Here is a 23,040-nt window from a genome sequence, read left to right as displayed (position 1 = left end):
GACTCTGTCCCTAATATAAAGAAGCAATAAATACTGTGAAGAGTAGGCTTCATAGCCAAACTCACTCCATTTGCTACCAAACTTTACTAGGAGAAGGTGTAGAGGAGTGTGGAAGCTGCTACCGCAACACACTGTCTTTCCTTCTGGTGGGATTCAGCATGTTTTTGTGTGTTTTGCCTAGACTCATCATTTGTATTGTAGAAGGTGTCAAAGGGTTGCAACCCCTTTCCTTCTAACCGAAACTGGAAACTAGTCTCTCTCTTGCAGCATTTAATTCCCAAGAAAACACATTCCAGACTCCAAACATGGGGTAGCATTCTTTACCACATACATAGCAACAAAGAATGCAGCGCTTTAGTACTGGAGAATTGATTTATTATATACTCAACTTGTTTGCTACATAAGGAATAAAGGCAGTGGGGCTAGCTGGGCAAAAAATCTGCAATTCTTTATAGCCAGATTTCCAAGTTATACCTGGTACAGTTTCCATATCCGTCCCTGTGTACCTTGAGGACACGTAAGAACAGAGAAGATGTAGGGAGTGAAAGAGCTAGAGAATAGAGAGGCATGTGTGTTTAATAATGCCAAGAAACTAGTTTACACTTACACTGCTATTCCTGACCATATCAATAATTGCTGTGGATATATTAGAAGATACTCAAGCATAAGATGATAGGGCTTTTCTTCTTTCCAAAATCACTGCATATGAGCCATGATCAACCTCTTTGCCAAGAAGAGGCCTAAGCCTAGGGGAAAATGTGAGTAAGCACAGCTCTCCCTATGCTTCTACCAACCCTTTCCCTAGATCAACCTTTTCCTTACCAACCACCTCAAAATTTAGCAGTATTTCACTAATTAAACTCTCTGCCTTGACAACTTCCTCATCCCCACCTTCTCCCGAGCCCAAAATCTGATCCCCCACATTCTAACATCAACAGAGCTCACTGCCCTCTTCAAACAGACTTATATTCCAAGTTTTCTACACTACCTCCCAACCCTCACCACCACCAAGTATATTTCATTCCTTAAAGCCAGTTAGGTGACAGGCTGAACCTAATGTAACAAAATGTTAATGAATAATAGCTTAATGTTTTGCTTTCCAAGGAACTTACTTATATCACAATAAAGACATAAATACATTTTAACTCAATCTTTTTCAAACTTGAGTAAGTACCTTAATATATTTAAAACGTGAAGGTGAACACTGTACCCAACACAGTTTAGGAATTTGTGGTTTATCCAACCAAAGACATTCTGATAAGCTGTACAAAATGTAACGACGTAAGAGAAACAGGCCCAAAGACCACAAAGTACTCTCAAAATCCACATGTCCTTCTGCATCAGTTTCCCAGAGCTACTGTGATAGCTACAACAAACTGGGCCACTTAAAATTACAACAGAAACTAATTGTCTCATAGTTCTATGGCTAGAAGCCCGAAGTGAACTGTGTTGACAGTGCCACGATCCCTCCAACGTCTCTAAAAGAGAGTCATTCTATCCATCTTCCAGCTTCTGTAGCACCCGGCATTCCTTGGCTTGTAGCAGTAAAATTCCAGTCTCTGCCTCCATCTTCACATGGCCAACTTGCTTTGTGTCTGAGTCTTTCATTCTCCTCTTTGTGTGTTGTCTGTGTCCAAATTTCCCTCTTTTTATAAAAACACCAGTCATACTGGAATAGGGCCCATGCTAACAACATCATCTTAACGTGATTTACAAAGATCTTATTTCCATTCCAAATAAGTCACATTCACAGGTACTGGGAGTTGGCACCTCAACGTATCTTTGTGGGGACACAATTCATAATATTTACTAGCTTTTGAAACTTCCCTACTCATCAACTATAAAACTTAGTGTTGTGTGGTTCAATACAGATTTCCAGCTTAGAAAGAACTAACTCAAGTATAGTTCACTTTTTCAGGCTGAAAAAGATAACAGATTTGAAGGTATGTCTCTCAATCTAAATAGACAGACCCCTCCTCCTGCATCTACTTAGCAGCTAGACTACTCATTTATGCAATAAACGTTAAAAAATAAGCTAACCTCAAGCTCATTTCTTCCTGCCTTGACTGCCAAACTTCTATTTAAAGGTGCTTTCTAGCAAAGTTCTAAATTAGCGTGACAATAAAGTACCATAAACTAAGAGGCTTAGAACAGAAATTTATTGTCTTATAGAAGTCCAAAATCAAGGTGTTCGCAGGGCCACATCCCCTCTGAAGGTGCTAAGGAGGGGTCTGTTTCAGGCCTCTCTCCTAGCTTCCTTGGTGTCTTAGTCCACTGGGGCTACTGAAAAACAAAACAAAACAAAACACCTCAGATGGAAGTTTTTTCTCACAGTTCTGGAGGCTGTGAAGCCCAAGATCAAGGTGCCAGCAGATACAGTGCCTAGCGAAGGCTCTCTGCTTCACAGATGGTGCCTTCTGGCTGTGTCTTCCTCATACTGTGTAAGGAGCCTGGGGGTTCCCTTCAACTTCTTTTATAAGGTCACAATTCTATTCATTGAGGGTAAAGCCCTTATGTCTTAATTACTTCCAAAAAAGCCCCACCTCTCAATACCACTGCAATGGAGATCAGGTTTCAACATAAATTTTGGAGGGACAAATTCAGACCATAGAGCTTGGCTTGTAGATGCATCACTCTAGTCACTTCGCCATGTTCTCCCTGTGTCTTCATACTGTTTTCCCTCTGTATGTGCCCAAATTTTCTCTTTTTCATAAGGACTCCAATCATAAGGTATTACGATCTACCTAAATGATCCCATTTTAACTTCAGTATCTCTATAAGGACCCTATTTCCAAATAAGATTACATTCCGAGGTACTGGAGGTTAGGACTCCAACTTATGAATTTAGGGGGATACAATTCAATCTATAATAGTCACACTAAGCTGAGAAAGCCTGGGATGACAAATACAGATTCCATCATTTGCCCCTTCCATGCTGTAGAAGACAGGTATAGACAAGGGTAACAAAAGCCTTTTCCTCTTACCTCCAGTCATCTGTCTACCTTGGTTATCAGAGAATCCCCTTAAAACAAAAACAAAACTAACACTAATAACAGTAACTATGATGGCATTGACACATGGGAACAACCAATTTTAGTGGCTGGAGGAAGCTGAAGGTATTACTGGTTCAGAATTCAAGCGTTCTTTTTCCCTGCAATAGAGTTATTCATCCCCCTCCCGGCAACATGGACCTCAGCTATGTGACGTCATTTGGCCAGTGGAATTCCAGAAGATGTGATACACACTATATCCAATCACAAGATTTTAGAGACATTACAAGTGTCTGCCAGCTCTCTTGCTCAATGAGCATGTCCTGTATGGGGCTGCTTCAACAGCTTGGCTCTCCAAATGAGCAGACAGCTGGAAGACAGCCACAGTCAACCCACCTTGTCTACACACAAAATGAATGACAAAGAACCTTCTAATACTGTAAAACAGTAAAACTGTCTACTAACAAAGAAACCTTACAAGAGTACTTTTGCTGCACACATCTCTAGGGAATATAATCTAAGGACAGAAAAGAACCACAAAGAAATTTTAAACTGCTTTTGTTAGTCTTATAATAATAGTTTTATTAGTATTATTAACTTGAAACTTTTTATAAATATAGAGCAGGTAAGAAATTATGTTAAATCCATCATAAAACAAAATTTTCAGAAAGGAAAAATACTTAACTTCTACTTTACATCTCACCTGAAAATTAGGGATTTTGGTGAGATGGAGTCCTTGAGGAAAGGGGAAAAAAAAACTTATATTCACATAATACAAATGAGGCTTTAAAACTCTGTACATTCTAAAATGTATTCAACACCTATTACAGCCACGTCTTTCTTTCTACAGTACCTATCACCTGTATTATTACAAGTCTGAGTCTCCTAAGTTCTCCATTCTATGGTTCCAAAGTACCTATCTAGCCATACAGTACCACCTTTAAATGCACTTTACTCTTCAAATGAGTATATTGGTATCATTCTAACATGTCCCACAACTTCCACTTTATTGCTTTTAGTTCTGTTTCAACTGCACTTGTTGAAATTCGTCTATTCTTCTTCAAATATTGTATGTTTATGATACCTATTCAAATATCAACATTAAAGATGTCTGGCTACTTTCCTCCTGTACCCCTAAGTGCAGTTTTATTACTCTTCTCAAAACCGGACAACAGTAAAAAGATTATTAGACCAGAAGTCAGAACGCTGACATTTTCCTTTTAATGTTACTGGCTTTTGACATTAAGACATTACATCAAGTCATTTTAACTTCCCGGAGCCCCAGTTTCTTCAACTGTGAAAGAGAATAAAACCTAATCTACACACCTCACAGGTGGGAATGCATGGAAAAGCCATTTATAATCTATTAAGTGTTAACATTATGATGATGTCACCTTTTAATATACATATTTTTTCAACCACTACCAGATTATAAGCATTTAAAAAAGCACTGTCATGCTCTGGTTTCTCTTCGGAATGAATAAATCTTTTGTTTTGTTTTGTTAAAAAAGGCAAATCAGCAGCCTGTATCTGATAAGGCACCTAAAACATTATTCAAATATATTTTTAAGCTTTAATAAATAACAAAACATAGCTCTCATGCTCCAGCATATAAAACATAATTCGGCTGAGTGCATGGTTCACACTCGTCATTCCAGCACTTGGGGGGCCAAGGCGGGAGGATCACCTGAGCCCTGGGCAACATAGCGAGACCCAGTATCTACAAAAAAAAAAAAAAAAAAAATTGGTTTTAATCAGTCAGGTACGGTGGCATGCACCTGTAGTTCCAGCTACTGGGGAGGATGATGTGGGAGGATCACTTGGGCCCAGGAGTTTGAGGCTGCAGTGAGCTATGATTATACCACCACTGCACTCCAGCTGGGGCCAAAGAGTGAGACCCCATCTCAAAAAAATAAAGTATAATTCAAGCAGTATTTACATACAATTTTTGCCTTGATTAAAATAAAACAATGTCAGCTGAGCACGGTGGCTCATGCCTGTAATCCCAGCACTTTGGGAGGCCAAGGCAGGCGGATCACGAGGTCAGGAGATCAAGACCATCCTAGCTAACACAGTGAAATCCCGTCTCTCCTAAAAATACAAAATTAGCCAGGCATGGTGGCAAGCGCCTGCAGTCCCAGCTACTTGGGAGGCTGAGGCAGGAGAACTGCTCGAACTTGGGAGGCAGAGGTTGCAGTGAGCCAAGATTGTGCCACTGCACTCCAGCTTGGGCGACAGAGCGAGACTCCATCTCAAAAAAAAAATAGGTAACTAAAAATAAAAAATAAAACAATATCTACAAGTCTTCACACAAATATCTTTCCAGGAAAACTAGTCAAATAAATATTTCTATCATAGATCCCTGATTTAGTTCATCTGAATCACAATTAGTTAACTGACAGTTGACTAGGGATGCTTTAAAATGGCTGACGAATACTTAAACTAAACAAAAAATTTCAAAAACCTTAATATTTATCTATGTGATGTAAAGTGTCTGTGTGATTATGACAGTGGTACTCTGTCCAACTCAACTAATTTATCCAGCATTCATAGCAGTTAAGCATTGGTGCTTTAGTTTACCTAAAATTAGAAAGTTTGATACCATGGTTATTTCAGTGACATAACGCCACAGATTTTTTATTTCTTTTTAAGAGACAGGATCTCACTCTGTGGCCCAGGCTGGAGTGCAGTCATGCGATCAAAGCTCACTGCAACCTCAAACTGCTGGGCACAAGGGATGCCCCTGTCTCATACATCCAAATAGCTGGGACTACAGGCGGGTGCACCTTAATTACAAAAATAATTTTATAATTATTTTCTGTAGAGATAGGGTCATGCTGTGTTGTCCAGGCTTGTCTCAAGTTCCTGGTCTAGAGCAGTCATCCACCTGAGCCTTAATAAATGGTGGGATTACAGACGTGAGCCACCATGCCTGGCCAGCAACAGATTTTTTAAAAAATGAATATGTAGGGCTGGGTGTGGTGGCTCACAGTTGTAATCCCAACACTTTTGGGAGGCTGAGGCAGGCATATCACCTGAGGTCAAGAGTTCAAGACCAGACTGGCCAATATGGTGAAACCCAGTCTCTATTAAAAACATAAAACTTAGACAGATGTGGTAGTGGGCGCCTGTAATCCCAGCTACTCAGGAAGCTGAGGCAGGAGAATCGCTTGAACCCAGGAAGTGTAGGTTGCAGTGAGCCGAGATCGCGCCATTGCACTCCAGCTTGGGCAACAAGAATGAAACTCCGTCTCAAAAAAAAAACAAAAAAACAAAAAACAAAAAAAAAAGTGTTGATTTTCATTAAGCTGGTAGATTTTGTACTTTCCTGATCTTTTACAAATGCAAAATTAATTGACAGGCAACATTCATAAATTTTTTTTTTTAAATGGAAGGTAAGGGGTTGTGATAGTTAAGACAAAGGTAAGGCAAGTTCTCCCTCTTTTTCCCTCCCACCTTCCTCCTCATGGGGCTTGGACACCTCTCTTCTGCCCTTGGACCTCAGAACTCCATATTCTCTGGTCTTTGGCCTCCAGGATTTACACCAGCAGCTCCCCAGGTGCTTAGTTAGGTCTTTGTCCTCAGACTGAGCATTATAACACAGGCTTCCCTGGTTAGGAAGCATTCAGACGTGAGACTGAATCAGGCTTCCCCAGTTTTCTCCAAGCTTGTAGACAACCTAGGTTGGTCTTCTCAAACTCCATTAGCACGTGAGTCAATTCCCACAGTAAATTCACACACACATTTTTTTTCCCACCTCTCTGAAGAACTGGACTAATGCAGGGGTAAAAATGACACCTTGGTCCTATAACCTGTAATCATGAACTTACTGTAAGAACTGGAGAAAGGCTGGGCACGGTGGCTCACGCCTGTAATCCCAGCACTTTGGGAGGCAAAGGCTGGTGGATCATGAGGTCAGGAGATCGAGACCATCCTGGCTAACATGGTGAAACCCTGTCTCTACTAAAAATACAAAAAATTGGCCAGGCATGGTGGTGGGTGCATGTGTTCCCAGCTACTCGGGAGGCTGAGGCAGGAGAATGGCATGAACTTGGGAGGTAGAGCTTGCAGTGAGCCAAGATTGCACCATTGCACTCCAGCCTGGGCAACAGAGCGAGACTCCGGTTCAAAAAAAAAAAGAGAGAGAGAAGTCCTTGAGTTGCCCTTGAAAACCACATAAACCTGTAATATCGTGTGAAAACAGAAAGCAAGAAAATTACCAAAAATTGCTAGGGACTTGTCAAAAGGATATAGGAGCCAACCTGAGTACTGATAAAGAAAACAACGCAATAACCTAAAACATAAATGTGCATAAATCCATGCATTCATAGCACAGGCTATTTTAATGGCAGTTATATCACACTGTTGGCTGATTATTTCTTGGGATGTTGGTATTTCACACACACACACAAAAAAAGTTTTTGTATCCAGTATTATAGCTCCTTAGATCTCATCCACACTTTTGGACTTACTTGTAATTAACTTTTTTAATCTACATGTAAGACTCTACAAATAATTCCTGTTACACATTTTAATCAATTGTTGCTACAATGCCTGATAAAATGGCAGTCATCATTGGTAAGAAATCCTCTGAAAGTTTAACTCTTAAAAATAACAGTCAAACATCAAGAAGAGGTAGCAGCAAAATAAAAAAAGTGTCACAAGTATTTGGGTCTATATAATTGATTAAAATAAATATGGGTAGAAAAGGAAAATAATAAGAGTTAGACAAGAATGAGGACTAGTAATTAATGAGGGTAGCAAATCACTTTATGTGTTCATTAAAGAAAAAAAAAAAAAAAAAAGCTCACTCTGTATGTGATGTTGCTGAGTTCCATAAAGACCAATATCAGGCAGCAAGATATGATAGAAAGAGTCCTGGACTGAGTCAGGAGACCTTTGTTCTAGTCCAAGGCCTCAGTTTCCTCTTCTGTAAAATGGGGGTACTGAATTAGATAATATGAAAGGGCTCCTCTAGCTTTAACACTGAGTGATCCTAAAGATGAATTTAGGAAGAATCAATCAAATGTAAGATGTTTGTTAACAGTAAGGTTTAACTGTTAACACTGAAAACAGCAGTAGGGAACAAGGTTGAAAATAATTTTCATAAGGACATAATTATGTCCTCAATAAAAAGGACATAAACAAAATTTAAAATTGCAAAAAGCAACTGCTTTCTATCTTTTAACTACTAGAAAGGTTTTTAGAATTTATCAGCCTCAGTACCATGATCAGGCTTAATCATTATCATCTAAGCTGAATTAGTAACGAGTAACCCAATTTATGGCCCGAAAAGACCTACTCACCTTTGGCCAGGCTGCCCAAGTAAATCTAGAAAATAGCACACCTTTGAGCTAGTACTTACTTTAAGTGATAAGGTGCCCATAACTGTCCCAGATTAAATAACTGAACAAAGAATAAATGACAAGAAAAATGATTAGAGTAAATTAAACTATTTAAATTTAACATGCAATAAAACAATAAGTATGCTTGTAATATCCTTCTGTGTTGATGAGCATATTTTCCCTACTCATAATATTTTTTTCTGGTTGTCTCAAAGTAGAATCTGGCTTCTCCTTCTGACAATAAAGCTAACTGAAAGGGGGAAAAAGTGTTTTTTTTTTAGTGACACACAGAAACATTTTTTAAAAAAAACAGTGTCTCCATGTTTAAGTTTTCTATACTGAAAGAAATCAAATATCTCTCGGTAACAATAGGTCCTGGTACCTCAAAATCTGTGGTTTTCTAACTAATTTCCTAAATATAATTAACTGCCTGGTTCTAGGAAATTCTCCAGGATCTCACAAATGTAGTAACTAGCTTTAAGTTCAAAGATCAACTGATGTTCTACTTTATATTTCTTTATTCCTTTATACCTCCTTGCTTATGTTGATGCTAAGATTCTTACCTGGCAGACTTAACACTTCAAGGATGTGAGAACCAGTAAACATATCTCTACAATCAAGAAGCTCTTTAAAAATCTACTTTTAAAGGATGTAAAGATATGATGAAACATTCAATAGAAAAACCTTGTTTTTTAAAGTTTTTCTTAAATGCAAATTACCTAAAGTGATTATAAAATAACTTGGCATACATGCAAGTCCACTACTTAGTCATTTGAACATTTCACCTTGGCAATACAAAACATTCAGAATCATTAATAAGATTTCTCTCTTATTCTTGGCCAGTCTTAAGATGGATGTAATATCATTGTGTCTCTGAGATAGAAATCTTTGAAGCAAAACTTTCATTTACATTAAATGTATTTTTCTTTTTGATTTTGGTATTATGATGGTAAATAACAGAAATCGCAATGATATACAGATAACTCTTTAGGGTTCCATTTTGATCATGAGCTGTTTTCAGCAATTTTATCCATCTACCTTACCTTGTCCATCATTTTTTTCAGGGAGACTTAAATATTCAGATATTCAATTAACAGGTGGGTTGTGGTGGCTCACACCTTTAATACCAGCACTCTGGCAGGCTGAGAGAAAGGGATCACTTGAGCCCAGGAGTTCTACACCAGCCTGGGCAACATAACAAGACCTCATCTCTTTTACAATAGTATTATCTTCACTCAGTATAATTACAGTACTGTATAATATAGTATATATATTACTATAATACATATAGTATTATACATTATAGTCTTTAGTCAGTATTACACAGATGTAAATCAGCTCCTGCAAAACTTTAAGTCTAACTGAACTATTGTTTCTGTTTGGGTAAAATATTCTCCTCTAGGAAGACACTGGTACTAAAATTAGAAGTTAAAGAGAATTTGATGTTTAAATAACTAGCTGGTACACAGTGTGAAACCCACTCAATTGTTCACCACTAAATTTCTATCTAGAAGACATAAACACACAATTGTAATTCTACCATCTCCAAAGTTAGCACACAACACAATTTTCTCAAAGACCAAAATGCCTCATTTAGATATCAGTAATACAGAATTCTTACAACAAAATGACCAAGGCTAGGCATAACACAGCAGTTTTCCTTTGATAAAGTTATAATATATACAAATGGTGATTTAAACAAAAAAATTACTGCAATACATTTGGAGTGATAGAAAGACAAAAGACCAAAAATGAAGTCCAAATTTTTGGTTTCTAGAGAAATATCAAATCATTATAACATCAAGTAATTTCATGTTATGTTCTAAAATGAATTTAAAATTGAAGTGCTTCCAAAAAAAATACCAGAGAAAATGAAATAAATTTAAAAATCTTATATCTTGTAATTACAAATTATATTTTAATATCAATACTTTACTTTTCTCTCATCCCCACTCACAATTTAATCTGATATATATATTTAAAAATTGAGGCTATCAGAATAACTTTCCTAACAGCAAATTAACAGAGGCCAGAAAATGAACCAGTATTTATAACATTTATGCATAACACTGGATGTTACAGTACTGAATTTTAATACGACTATACTTGTATCTCAAAACTTTAAGAACCATAAAATCCTGTCACAGTGCTTTTTAATCCAACAACTTCCTAACAAATCATTACTAAATTTCTAAGATAGAGATTTTATATATATAATACATAAAAGTATATATATTTGTGTGTGTGTGTGTGTATTTTTTTTTTTGAGACAGAGTCTCACCGTGTCGCCCAAGCTGGAATGCAGTGGCTCGATCTTGGCTCACTGCAAGCTCCGCCTCCCAGGTTGACGCCATCCTCCTGCCTCAGCCTCCCAAGTAGCTGGGACTACAGGCGCCCTCCACCACACCAGCTAATTTTTTGTATTTTTAGTAGAGACGGGGTTTCACTGTGTTAGCCAGGATGGTCTCGATCTCCTGACCTCGTGATCCATCTGTCTCGGCCTCCAAAGAGATTATATTTTAAAATAAATTCTAATCAATCCAATCTCGCTAATAATTCCACCATAAAAATCATACAGCATTTTTTTTTTTTAAATAAATACAACACACTTAAAAAAGTGTCCTAAGCCATACTCCACAAATGACTATCGGTCAATTAAGAGAGTGGAAACAAACTCTTAATAATTTCCTCCCGTGGCCGGGAGAGGGGGCTCATGCCTGTAATCCCAGCACTTCAGGAGGCCGAGGCGGGCGGATCATGAGGTTGAGATCAAGACCATCCTGGCTAACATGGTGACACCCCATCTCTACTAAAAATACAAAAAATTAGCCAGGCGTGGTGGTGGGCACCTGTAGTCCCAGCTACTCGGGAGGCTGAGGCAGGACAATGGGATGAGCCTGGGAGATGGAGATTGCAGTGAGCCGAGATCGTGCCACTGCACTCCAGCCTGGGCCATGACAGAGCAAGACTCTGTCTCTAAATAAATAAATAAAATAATTTCCTCCCATAGTATTTTCGAAAACGTGTTCGAAATTAGCAATTCCATGAATTCCATCTCCCATTAATCATACTTGAATCTGAGCATAGTCTAATTATTTGTCCATCCCCTCCAAATGTAGGTATTAGAAATGACCTTAATTAGCCTTTGCTACATCATTTTGAAATGATCTAGTATGTGTGTTTTGTCTTGTGCTTTTATTTATTCATATTTCTCTATCCTTCTGCATCATAAGCAGGTCAGAGCTTAATGCACAGGCAGAAAAATGTTACTGATGAGCTCTTCAAACTATTTTCAAATTTAAAGAAATGAATTTTGATGAATGCCATTAAAAAAACAACAACAACATATTAACAGGAACCTGACTTCGAGAAATACCATCCACTGGTCTCCATTTTTTCTTAACATTTTACTATGAAAATTTTCAAACATATAGAAAAAAATGAAAACAATATCCACATAGCTACCACCTACAATTTAAAATTAACATTTCCTCATATTTGTTTTAATACATCTATTCAAAGAACTTGCAGTCATCAGTATACTTCTATAAATACTGCAACTTGCCCATCAAGTAATGTTTTTTCTTTATTTTTTTTTAGGAAAAACTTGGCCGAGCACAGTGGCTCATGCCTGTAATCCCAGTACTTTGGGAAGCTGAGACAGGTGGATCACGAGGTCAGGAGTTCAAGACCAGCCTGGTCAACATGGTGAAACCCATCTTTACTAAAAATACAAAAAACTAGCCGGGCGAGGTGGCAGGCGCCTGTAGTCCCAGCTACTCGGGAGGCTGAGGCAGGAAAATCATTTGAACCCGGGAAGCGGAGGTTGCAGTGAACCGAGACTGCCCATTGCACTCCAGCCTGGGTGACAGGGCGAGACTCCATCTCAAAAAAAAAGGGGGGGTGAGGGGGGAGAGGAACGGAAAGGAATGGAGAAGGGAGAGGAAAGGAGAGAGGAAAGGGAAGGGAAGGAGAGAGGGAGGAGAAGGGAAGGGAAGGGGGAAGGGAATGAGGAAGGGGAGGGGAGGGGAAGGGAAGAGGGAAGGGGAAGGGAAGGGGTCGGGGGGAAGGGACGGGGGAGGGGAGGGGAGGGCAAGGGGAGGGCAAGGGAAGGGAAGGGAAGACTTACACAAAATACAATGGATGTATACTGGCTATATCATTCAGTAAGTTTTGACAAATGTTATGTACCTGAGTAACGTAAATCCCTAATGGAACACAGAACATTGCCGACACCTTAGAAAGCTGCCACATGCGCTTCCCCACTTAATCCCTTTCCTCACCACTCATTCCTACCACCTGCCAACCTCTTCATTTTTCCCTTTCATAACTTCGTTTTGCCTGCCCTACCCCACATGAACAATAGATGAGGTCTGTATGGTTTTAGGACATCATATATATAGAATCACATATGATGGCTTGTTTTGTGTAAGACTACATTCAGTCAGCATAATGTTTTAGAGATTAATCCAAGTTGCTGCAGACATCAACGCCTTGGTTCCTTCCTATTGCTTAGTAGTATTCCATTGTACACATACAGCAACTTGATAATCCATTTTCTTAGTTTATAGACACCTGAACGGTTTCCAGTTTAGGGGTCAACTCCATATTTTAGCAGAGGTTATACACCAAATTTGGTACTCCACCTCTATTATTTTCTTCCTGGATTTCCTCCTTCCCTGTGCTGGACTCCATTACTCTGCAGTGCAGCATTAGTGCTGAACAATTTTCTAGTTCCTCTGCCAAAGGGAACTTGTCCCCAGGCAAAGATCTGTCAATAACAGGAAACTCCAACGCCATTCTCATAAGACTCTAATCCAGTCTGGCTTCTACTTGTTTCAGGTTTGTTCTAAGGTGTCCTCATAATGTTTGTTTTTCATATGTTGTCCAGAGATTGTAGTTACTATTTGCGGGAGGATTTGTTCCATAGGAGCCCCTACTCCATTTGTGGAATTATAACTCTCTACTATTCTTCTGAGCACACTTGTTCAACGCTGTAATTGGCCTACTTTTTTGGTGTTCCCCGCAACGCTTACCAGCTAGATTGAGCCAGTTTCTTTCAATCAAAAAAGCCAAACTAAACCAGAAATGAGGCCTCCAGGAACTGAAGAGCATAAGAAAAAATCCCTAAGAGAGAACTGGAGAAGTGGATCTTGTAATTCTTCCTATGAACCAACACAAGTTCCAAATTCATCCCAAGATGTGCATGTGGAACATACCTAAAGAAGCACTACAAAGGTCTTGAGAACTGAAGGCACAAATCACCTTCAGGTTCCATACTAACTTCTCAGAGGCTCATTCAGCAAGTAGACTCAAAGTAGCTTAGCAAAGACTTTGAAAACTGAACCGACGTTTGAACCACTGCCCACGGGTGCCACAGAATTTGGGAGTCTGAGCCTATCGATGTTAATTGCCTGCTTTCATTTAAAAACAACAACATTCTCTAGGAATGGTACAGATGAAGAAAATCTGATCATTCTCAAAGGAAAAGAAAATAACAGATATTAATCCTGAGATGATCCAGGTGTCAGAATTCTCAAAGATGTCCGTGAAGGGACAGGAAAGACGAGTTCTCAGAAGTAGACACTATAAAAAAAGAACCAAATGGAAACTTTATGATTGAAAAAATATGGGAAAAAATTCTAAGACAATAGGAAGTATAGAAAAATGATAGCAAAAATTTTACCTTCCTGAATAAGAGATTACAACATAGATGATAATAAAATTCTAAGTTTTAATAAAAGAAAATTTTCCCAAAATAACAAATGCCTTTAGCTCTCAAAAGTAATGAAAAAAATCTAGAGACCTGTCATCATCAAGATGCTTTCAACCCTATTATTCTATGGGTGCCTGAGGTCCACTGAAAACTCTCATGATTCACCTCTATACAATCTGTGTTACACAAAATTTAAAAGAATGCTAGAGTGCAAATGAGGAGATACGGTTCAAGTCTTGGTTCTGTAATGGAATCACTTCTCTAAACATTAGTTCTTCATTTGTAATATAAGGATTAAACTCAATAGAACTTACTTAGCTTTGTAACACAGTCCCAATATCTAATTTTAGGAACCCTCAAAAAGTCATTCCAGTCTCCCCAGATATTAGCACTGGCCAAGTCCACACACGTAAGTTTTAAATTATCTAGTAGCCACATGAAAAAGTTAAGAAACAGGCAGAATTTATTCTAATAATATTATTTTATGTAACCCAATATATCTGGAATATTGTAATTTCTTCTAATCAATATTTTAAAATTGAGATATTTTACTTTAAAAAAAAATTAAGTCTTCAAAATCCAGCATGCATTTTAACATTTACAGCACATCTCAATTCTGACTAGTCATATTTCCAAGTGCTCAATAGCTACGTATTTCCAGTGGTTACCATACTGGATAAGTCTGAATACAGAAGGGAAATGGTGGGGGAGCGGAGCCAATAGCAAACAAGGGCCAAAGTGTCTCAATATGGGTAGTCTGTCTTACATACATACATACATACACAAGCTGTATGTTCAGGTGGTAATGAAAGCGTCTGCCCTGTTACATGGCATGGGGTTGGAGCAATGGAAGTCTGTTTTCTGAAATAAATTTTCATCTCTCTACTATAATTAGAAGACACAATTGTTTTTAAGAAAAATAATGGATTTCTCACCAATAAAACAGATATTAACAACTTTACATGGTTACAGCAATATTTAAGATAACTACCTCTCTATGACAGAATATATACAGTTGACCCTTGTACAAAGCAGGAGTTAAGGGTGTCAACCCAGCCAATCAAAAATCCACATATAACTTCTGACCTCCCAAAAACCTAACTACTAACAACCTAGTTATGACCAGAAGCCTTACTAATAACAAAAACACACACACCTTACATGTTGTAGGTATTAGATATTGTATTCTTATAATAAAAGAAGTTAGAGAAAAGGTTATTTTAAAAATCATAAGGAAAATATATTTATCATTCATTAAATGGAAGTGAATCATCCTGAAGGTCCTCATCCTCTTCACAAGGCTGAGGAGAAGTTGGATGTGCTGTCTGAGGGGTGAGAGAGGTAGAAGAGGTGGAAGGACAGGCAGGCATACTAGATCTAATTTTTATTTTTTAAAAACCGAGTAAAAGTGAACCCACATAGTCCACACCTGTGTTGTTCAAGGGTCAACTATACTAACCCTTCCATTTTGGGATTGATTTTCACTTATTCATTTACTTAAAAAAAAAAAAATTAAACTAATCAAAACGGTTTTGGGCATTTTTCTCTTACACGTTTAAGTACCTCTATGTACTCTGTTCTATAATCACAAGCCCTCAGGCTCTAAGTCACTTTTTAAAAAATATCAGGTTGCAATAAAAAATGATCCAAATAAACACCTGACAGGAAATGAATGCCTAATATATAGAGGACTGTGAAGGACGAACTTTAGCATTCCAACCTTTTGTTTTAAAGACCCTCCCTACGGGTGCTAGTAAATCACAGGAAAAGAGAGAAAATAGGCATGGGGAAGGATATCTGTTCCTATGAACCAGGATTAAAATGAAAAGATATAACTAAAATTAACTGGCTTAAGAAAAAGGACAGAAGTTGAAGAAGCAAACCAACAGAACCTGTATAAAACTAGAAGTTCCTGTCCTTTACAAACTAACTTTAGTATGTTCATTTGTCTCTCAAGCAAAAATTTTTGTTTAAATCATACAATATTATCCACTGGATGGATGGATGAATGAAAAGAAAAAAGAACGGGAAGGGGGAAGTCTTCAAATGGCTTCAATACACCATTGAAATAAGAAATGGCCTTCAGTTTCCAATTTTATGGTTATATTGGACCATGCTGTCCAACCACGAAGAGTGAATATCTAGTAAGACCAAATTTAATACAGTACAGTCGAAGAAAATTAGGAAACTTAAAAGTAAGCCAGATAATATTCAGTGATAGGACACCTTTTGTTTTAACATTACCGTGTTAAACATCTATCCCTCTATTGTGGGTGTATGCCCTTGCTCTCTCTGTGTTTCTCGAGATAAGAGAGTTAGTATTTTATTCCTGGTTGAATAGTGCCTACACTGAGAATTTATAGAAAGGACAGCAAAATTATTTGAAACATGAAAAATGTTGTAAAATAAAAATACTAATTCACCATAATAGTGAACTAATTCACTATATTACAGTTAATATAAATTGAGCACCCCAATCCAAAACTCCAAAATCCAGAATGTTTCAATATCTGCAATTTTTGGAGCAGTGATATAACGCCACAAGCAGAAGATTCCACACTTGATCTCATACGACAAGTCACAGTCAAAATTCTGGTTCATGCACAAAATTATTTAAAATACTGTATAAAATTGCCCTCAGGCTATATATATAAGGAGTATATGAAACATAAATGAACTTTGTGTTTAGACTTGAATCCTATCCCCAAGATATCTCATTATAGCTATGCAAATATTCCGAAATCCAAGTAAATATGAAATCTGAAATACTATGGTCTCAAGTGTTTAGGATAATCAATGCTCAACCTGTATAAAGATTAAATCCATGTAAAAATCCAAGCTTTCTCTGCCTTTCACGTGATACCACAGTCTTTCACGGCTTCCATTTTAGGCTCAGTTATTTCAGCCTTTAATGACAGGCATACATTCTCAACGAAATGAAAATGGTTCACACGATATCACGTGACAATGTTGTTCTTTCTTCACATTTAATAATGCCACTTCTGAATCATGATGGTAAAAGATTAAAAATGAAAATAGTAACAATAAACTTTCCCACAGTAAATAGAACAAATTAATTTATGGATGCTACATTTATAAATAGGTAATAATCATTGACTCCTCGCTATGCACCACACTCTTCCCTGGCAGCAACCTGTTGGTAGGGTCACAACTCCTTGAGGTCCTGTCTTCAGTCTGGCAAGTCATAACTTCTTTCAGTTAAGAATAATCAAGTTCTGAGATAAGAGATGTTAACAAAATACAGCAGGGCAGTTTATGAGTGAAAGAGGTGATTTACTAATTACACTGAGAAATGTAACTGCCAGTAGACTAGAATATTCATTGATGCAGAAGAGGCCGGCAAGGTCCAGCCCACATTCCCTCATCACTCAACTTTCCCGAGCAGCTGGGTAGTTTTTTACTGCAAAGCACCCTGAGGCCAAACAGCAGGTCAGGAGCTGCTGCCCTGCCCCCTGCAAAGCCTAATTCCCCGACTAAGGAATGGGAGTTAGTTGACAAAGTAACCCAGGTTCCATGCCCCTTGGGTGGCAAAACAGACATGTTCTACACTGTCCCCCAAGGCTGCCACATGATTTGAGTCTAATTGCACAAAAATATTAGTCTTTCAGGCACTCGGTATCAGCCTCCTTTTCCCTTTCTGGCTTCCCCACAGGAACTTTCTAGATCCACCTTTCCAACAAGGGTTATAATCAAGGGTCTGGTTCCTCAGGAATCAAACCTACGAGAACTGCTCAGCATCATTCCATTCTTTGTGGAAGAGTCCTGTTGTTAAACCAAATTAATTTTTAGAAGTTGTGGGATGACTATACAATCAGAACAAGAGGAAATAGAAGGGCTCAGGGGATTGGTCAATACAGTTGAAAGACTTTTCTGCAAAATAAGAATCTTATCTTTGGAACAGTTCAAAGAAAAAGATATGCAAACAGTTCCAAAATAAACTAGCAAACAACTATAAAATAAATGAAAATATGCAAATTAGAACCATAGTGAACTACTATTTCTCACCTATTAGATTAAAAGACAAATACGTATCAAAGGGAAAAAGGGAACCTCGTATATTGCTGGAAGGAACATAAGATGGCATAATGCTTTACAGAAGGGAATTTGGCAAATTGACACCCACATTTCATGCTCCTATCTAAAAACTTCCACTCTTGAAATAGCTATCTGTGTAACAGAGTAGAATGCAGCTGTAAAACAATGAATAAAGACTATATCTACATCCTGCTATGAAGTGATCTCCAGAATATTTAAGAATACATATGTATTTGTTTACATTTGAGCAAGATAAATCAAAATAGTTTGATTTTTAAAACTTGGTTACGGCTTATAGACCGGAAGCCGAAACCTTAGTTCTCTTTCCCATCTTGCAAGATGGCGGGTGAAAAAGTTGAGAAGCCAGATACTAAAGAGAAGAAACCCGAAGCCAAGAAGGCTCATGCTGGTGGCAAGGTGAAAAAGGGTAACCTCAAGGCTAAGAAGCCCAAGAAGGGGAAGCCCCACTGCAGCCGCAACCCTGTCCTTGTCAGAGGAATTGGCAGGTATTCCCGATCTGCCATGTATTCCAGAAAGGCCATGTACAAGAGGAAGTACTCAGCCGCTAAATCCAAGGTTGAAAAGAAAAAGAAGGAGAAGGTTCTTGCAACTCTTACAAAACCAGTTGGTGGTGACAAGAACGGCAGTACCCGGGTGGTTAAACTTCGCAAAATGCCTAGATATTATCCTACTGAAGATGTGCCTCGAAAGCTGTTGAGCCACGGCAAAAAACTCTTCAGTCAGCACGTGAGAAAACTGCGAGCCAGCATTACCCCCGGGACCATTCTGATCATCCTCACTGGACGCCACAGGGGCAAGAGGGTGGTTTTCTTGAAGCAGCTGGCTAGTGGCTTGTTACTTGTGACTGGACCTCTCTGGTCCTCAATCGAGTTCCTCTACGAAGAACGCACCAGAAATTTGTCATTGCCACCTCAACCAAAATCGATATCAGCAATGTCAAAATCCCAAAACATCTTACTGATGCTTACTTCAAGAAGAAGCAGCTGCGGAAGCCCAGACACCAGGAAGGTGAGATCTTCGCCACAGAGAAAGAGAAATACGAGATTACAGAGCAGCGCAAGATTGATCAGAAAGCTGTGGACTCACAAATTCTACCAAAAATCAAAGCTGTTCCTCAGCTCCAGGGCTACCTGCGATCTGTTTTTGCCCTGACGAATGGAATTTATCCTCACAAATTGGTGTTCTAAATGTCTTAAGAACCTCATTAAATAGCTAACTACAAAAAAAAAAAAAAAAACTTGGTTACTTACAAAAGGAGGAAGAATGTATCTCACTTTGAAGTGGTATGTTTCCTAGGATTATAAAACAAAATTAAAACAAATATTTTAAATTCTAAATACTAAAAATAAAATGAAACAAATTGGTCTGGCTTCGGCACAGTGGCTCAGGCCTGTAATCCCAGCACTTTGGCAGGTTGAGGCCAGGAGGATTGCTTGAGCCCAGGAGTTCAAGACCAGCCTGGGCAACAGAGGGAGACACTGTTTCTACTTTAAAAAAAAAAAAAAAAAAATGTTGGCTGGGTGCGGTAGCTTATGCTCGTAATCCAAACACTTTGGGAGACTGAGGCGGGTAGATCACGAGGTCAGGAGATAGAGACCATCCTGAACAACATGGTGAAACCCCATCTCTATTAAAAATGCAAAAATTAGCTGGGCATGGTGGCATGTACCTGTAGTTCCAGTTACTCAGGAGGCTGAGGCAGGAGAATTGCTTGAACGATTGAGGCGGAGGTTGCAGTGAGCCAAAATGGTGCCACTGCACTCCAGCCGGGCGACAGAGTGAGACTCCGTCTCAAAATAAAATAAAATAAAATAAAAGTAAAAAAAATTAGCCAGGCATGGTGGCACGCACCTGTGGTCCCAGCTACTTTGGGAGGCGGAGGTGGGAGAATCAATTGAGCCCAGAAGGGCAGGGCTGCAGTGAATAACGATCACACCACTGCACTCCCACCTGGGTGACTGAATGACACAGTGTTGAAAAGAAAAGAAGAAAAGAGAGAAAAAGAAAAGAGGGAGAGGGGAAGAAGAAAAGGGGCCGGACGCGGTGGCTCAAGCCTGTAATCCCAGCACTTCGGGAGGCCGAGACGGGAGGATCACGAGGTCAGGAGATCGAGACCATCCTGGCTAACACAGTGAAACCCCGTCTCTACTAAAAACTACAAAAAACTAGCCGGGCGAGGTGGTGGCGCCTGTAGTCCCAGCTACTCGGGAGGCTGAGGCAGGAGAATGGCGTTAAACCCGGGAGGCGGAGCTTGCAGTGAGCTGAGATCTGGCCACTGCACTCCAGCCTGGGCGACAAAGCGAGACTCCGTCTCAAAAAAAAAAAAAGAAGAAGAAGAAGAAGAAAAGGGGAAGAGAAGAAGAAAAGGGGAAGGGGAGCAGGAATTGGGGAGATAGGGGAGGGAAGGGACAAGTTGACCCAACTATGTATCAAACTGGTGGTGGGCAGGGGGCGGATTACACATGAGGACTTACTTTAAAACGTAATACTTAGCTGTAATCCCACTGAGATATGGACAAAAAAAGAAAAATGAAAACAATAGTCACTACTCATACTGGTTAAATATACATTTATAAATGTAAAAATATGTATAATTTTATTTTATGTTTAGTTTTATATTTACATGTACTTAAAGTACTTATAAAGTACATGTACTCTATTTTTTATATTCTATTTTTGTTTAATATATTACTTTCTATTATGTTTACATATTAACTATTGCATATTATATAACAAATATATAAATATTCTTTTTCACTAAAAGGAATCAGGACTTCTTAGAGACATAGCTGATCTGCGGACCAGCGAAGGACACACGTACAAGATGAGCTTTGGCCAACATCTTGTTTTGTCAGAAAGCAAGGAAGCTACCAGAGAGAGAATACTAGAGTCACATCAAAAAAGACTCAGAAGTCAACTTGAAAAGGCTCTTTTGGCCAAGGGAATGACATCAATAAGAATACAAACTACAGTGCAATAAAACATAACAAATGCTTAAATCCACAAGCTAATAACTCAAAAAAATCCTCACTTGTTACCTAGAAAGGTATTCAAGAACCCTAGAAAGGCTTCCAGGAAACAACTCCGTACTTTGAAAACTGGTAAATAAAGGAAAGAATCATGCATTTCATATGCCTTTGTGCAATCTGTGCCGCAGAGTAATGAAATATCTGTTAGGGAAAGTTTCTCTTTATAGAAATGTTACACACAATAAAAGCTTGATATAATTGGAATATCAACATTTTCTTTGCCCTCATGGAAATAATGGTTTTAGGAATGATCATCAATGTCGCCTACTGTCAGGAATAAAAAACAAACATTAGGTGCTTCTTTATGCAAGCATACAGTGAGTGTCCTTTATCTAAAATGATTGGGACTACAAGTTTTTCAGATTTTGAAATATCTGCAGTATAACAGTTTAGCACTCCCAATCTGAAAATGTGAAATCCAAAATGCTCCAATGAGTATTTCCTTTGAGTGCTGTGTTAGTGCTCAAAAAATTTCAGATGTTGGAGCATTTCAGATTAGAGGTATTTCATCTATATTTAGCACCACCTGTGAAACATTCTGCCACCCCAACCTCCCAAAATAATAAAGGAAAAAAACCTAAATTAAGATTAGATTAATCTTAATTAATTAGATGAAGCTGTTAGCTACAACCACCAATTTACATAAAATATAAGGAAAAGATTAACCTTATACTATAGGAATCCAATAAGTAAATTACAGAATGTAGAAAATTTCACAGGACAAACAAAAGGGAAAAAATAGGTAGAAGCATAAGCTATACACAGTAACCAAACATAATGTATAAGTTTTGTTGATTCTGTAAAAACATATTAGGAGCAGTTCAGAAAAATCAAAGCTAAGTAGATAGTTGGTAGTGTTAAATTATTGTCAACACCTCACATCCATTAGGATAGGCACTAGCAAACGAAGAGCAAATGTCCAGTGTGTAGAACCCTGTTGTACTGTTGGTAGGGATGTAAATGGTGCTGCTGCTCTGGAAAGAGTACAGAACTTTTTCAAGGGGAGGAAAAAACACCAACCCTAGAATTACCATATGATCCAAAAATCCCTGTTCTGAGATCCCAAAAAGAATTTCAGTTCTAAAAAGAGTTGAAATCAAGATGTCAAAGAGATTTATTTGCACATCCATGTTCAAAGCAAGACTATTCATAATAGCCAAAAGGTAGAAGCAACCCAAATGTCTACCAACAAATGAATGGATGGATAAAGAAAATGTGGTATGACTTCTATTCAACACAGTACTTACTGGAAGTCCTAGCCAGAAGCAATCAGACAAGAAAGACATCAAGGGCATCCAAATTGGTAAAGAGGAAGGCAAACTGTTGCTGTTTGCTGATAATATGATCATATACCTAGAAAACCCTAAAGACTCCTCCAAAAAGCTCCTAGAAGTGATAAATGAATTCAGCAAAGTTTCAAGATACAAAATTAATATAAACATCAACAGTGACCAAGTGAAGAATCAAATCAAGAACTCCCTTTTACAGCTATTGTAATAGCTGCAAAAATAAAATAAAATACTTAGGAATATAGCTAACCAAGGAGATTTGAAAGACCTCTACAAGGAAAACTAAAAAACACTGCTGAAAGGAATCACAGATGATACAAACAAATAGAAACACATCCCAAGTTCATGGATAGGTAGAATCAATATTTTGAAAATGACCATACTGCCAAAAGCAATCTACAAATTCAATGCAATTCCCATCAAAATACTGCCATCATTCTTCACAGAAATACAAAAAACACTCCTAAAATCCTATGGAATCAGAGAAGAGCCCACATAGCCAAAGCAAGACTAAGCCAAAATAACCAATCTGGAGTCATCACATTACCTGACCTCAAACTATACTATAAGGCCATAGTCACCAAAGCAGTATGG

General features: G+C 38.3%; 1 protein-coding gene and 1 pseudogene across 10 annotated transcripts in view; one reads left to right on the top strand and one right to left on the bottom strand.

The window, feature by feature from the left end:
• The window catches only part of TBL1XR1 (TBL1X receptor 1), a 181,997-nt gene that overhangs the window by 53,980 nt on the left and 104,977 nt on the right, over nt 1-23,040 (bottom strand). The gene's annotated exons all lie outside the window — the stretch shown is intronic.
• LOC111521400 lies at nt 18,408-19,360 on the top strand (annotated as a pseudogene). The gene has a single exon (XR_002724938.2). The product of XR_002724938.2 is annotated as a 60S ribosomal protein L6 pseudogene (transcript).

This window comes from Piliocolobus tephrosceles, chromosome 2, assembly GCF_002776525.5.
Source record: "Piliocolobus tephrosceles isolate RC106 chromosome 2, ASM277652v3, whole genome shotgun sequence".
Lineage (NCBI taxonomy): Eukaryota > Metazoa > Chordata > Mammalia > Primates > Cercopithecidae > Piliocolobus > Piliocolobus tephrosceles.
This window is presented reverse-complemented; position numbering and strand designations above follow the sequence as displayed.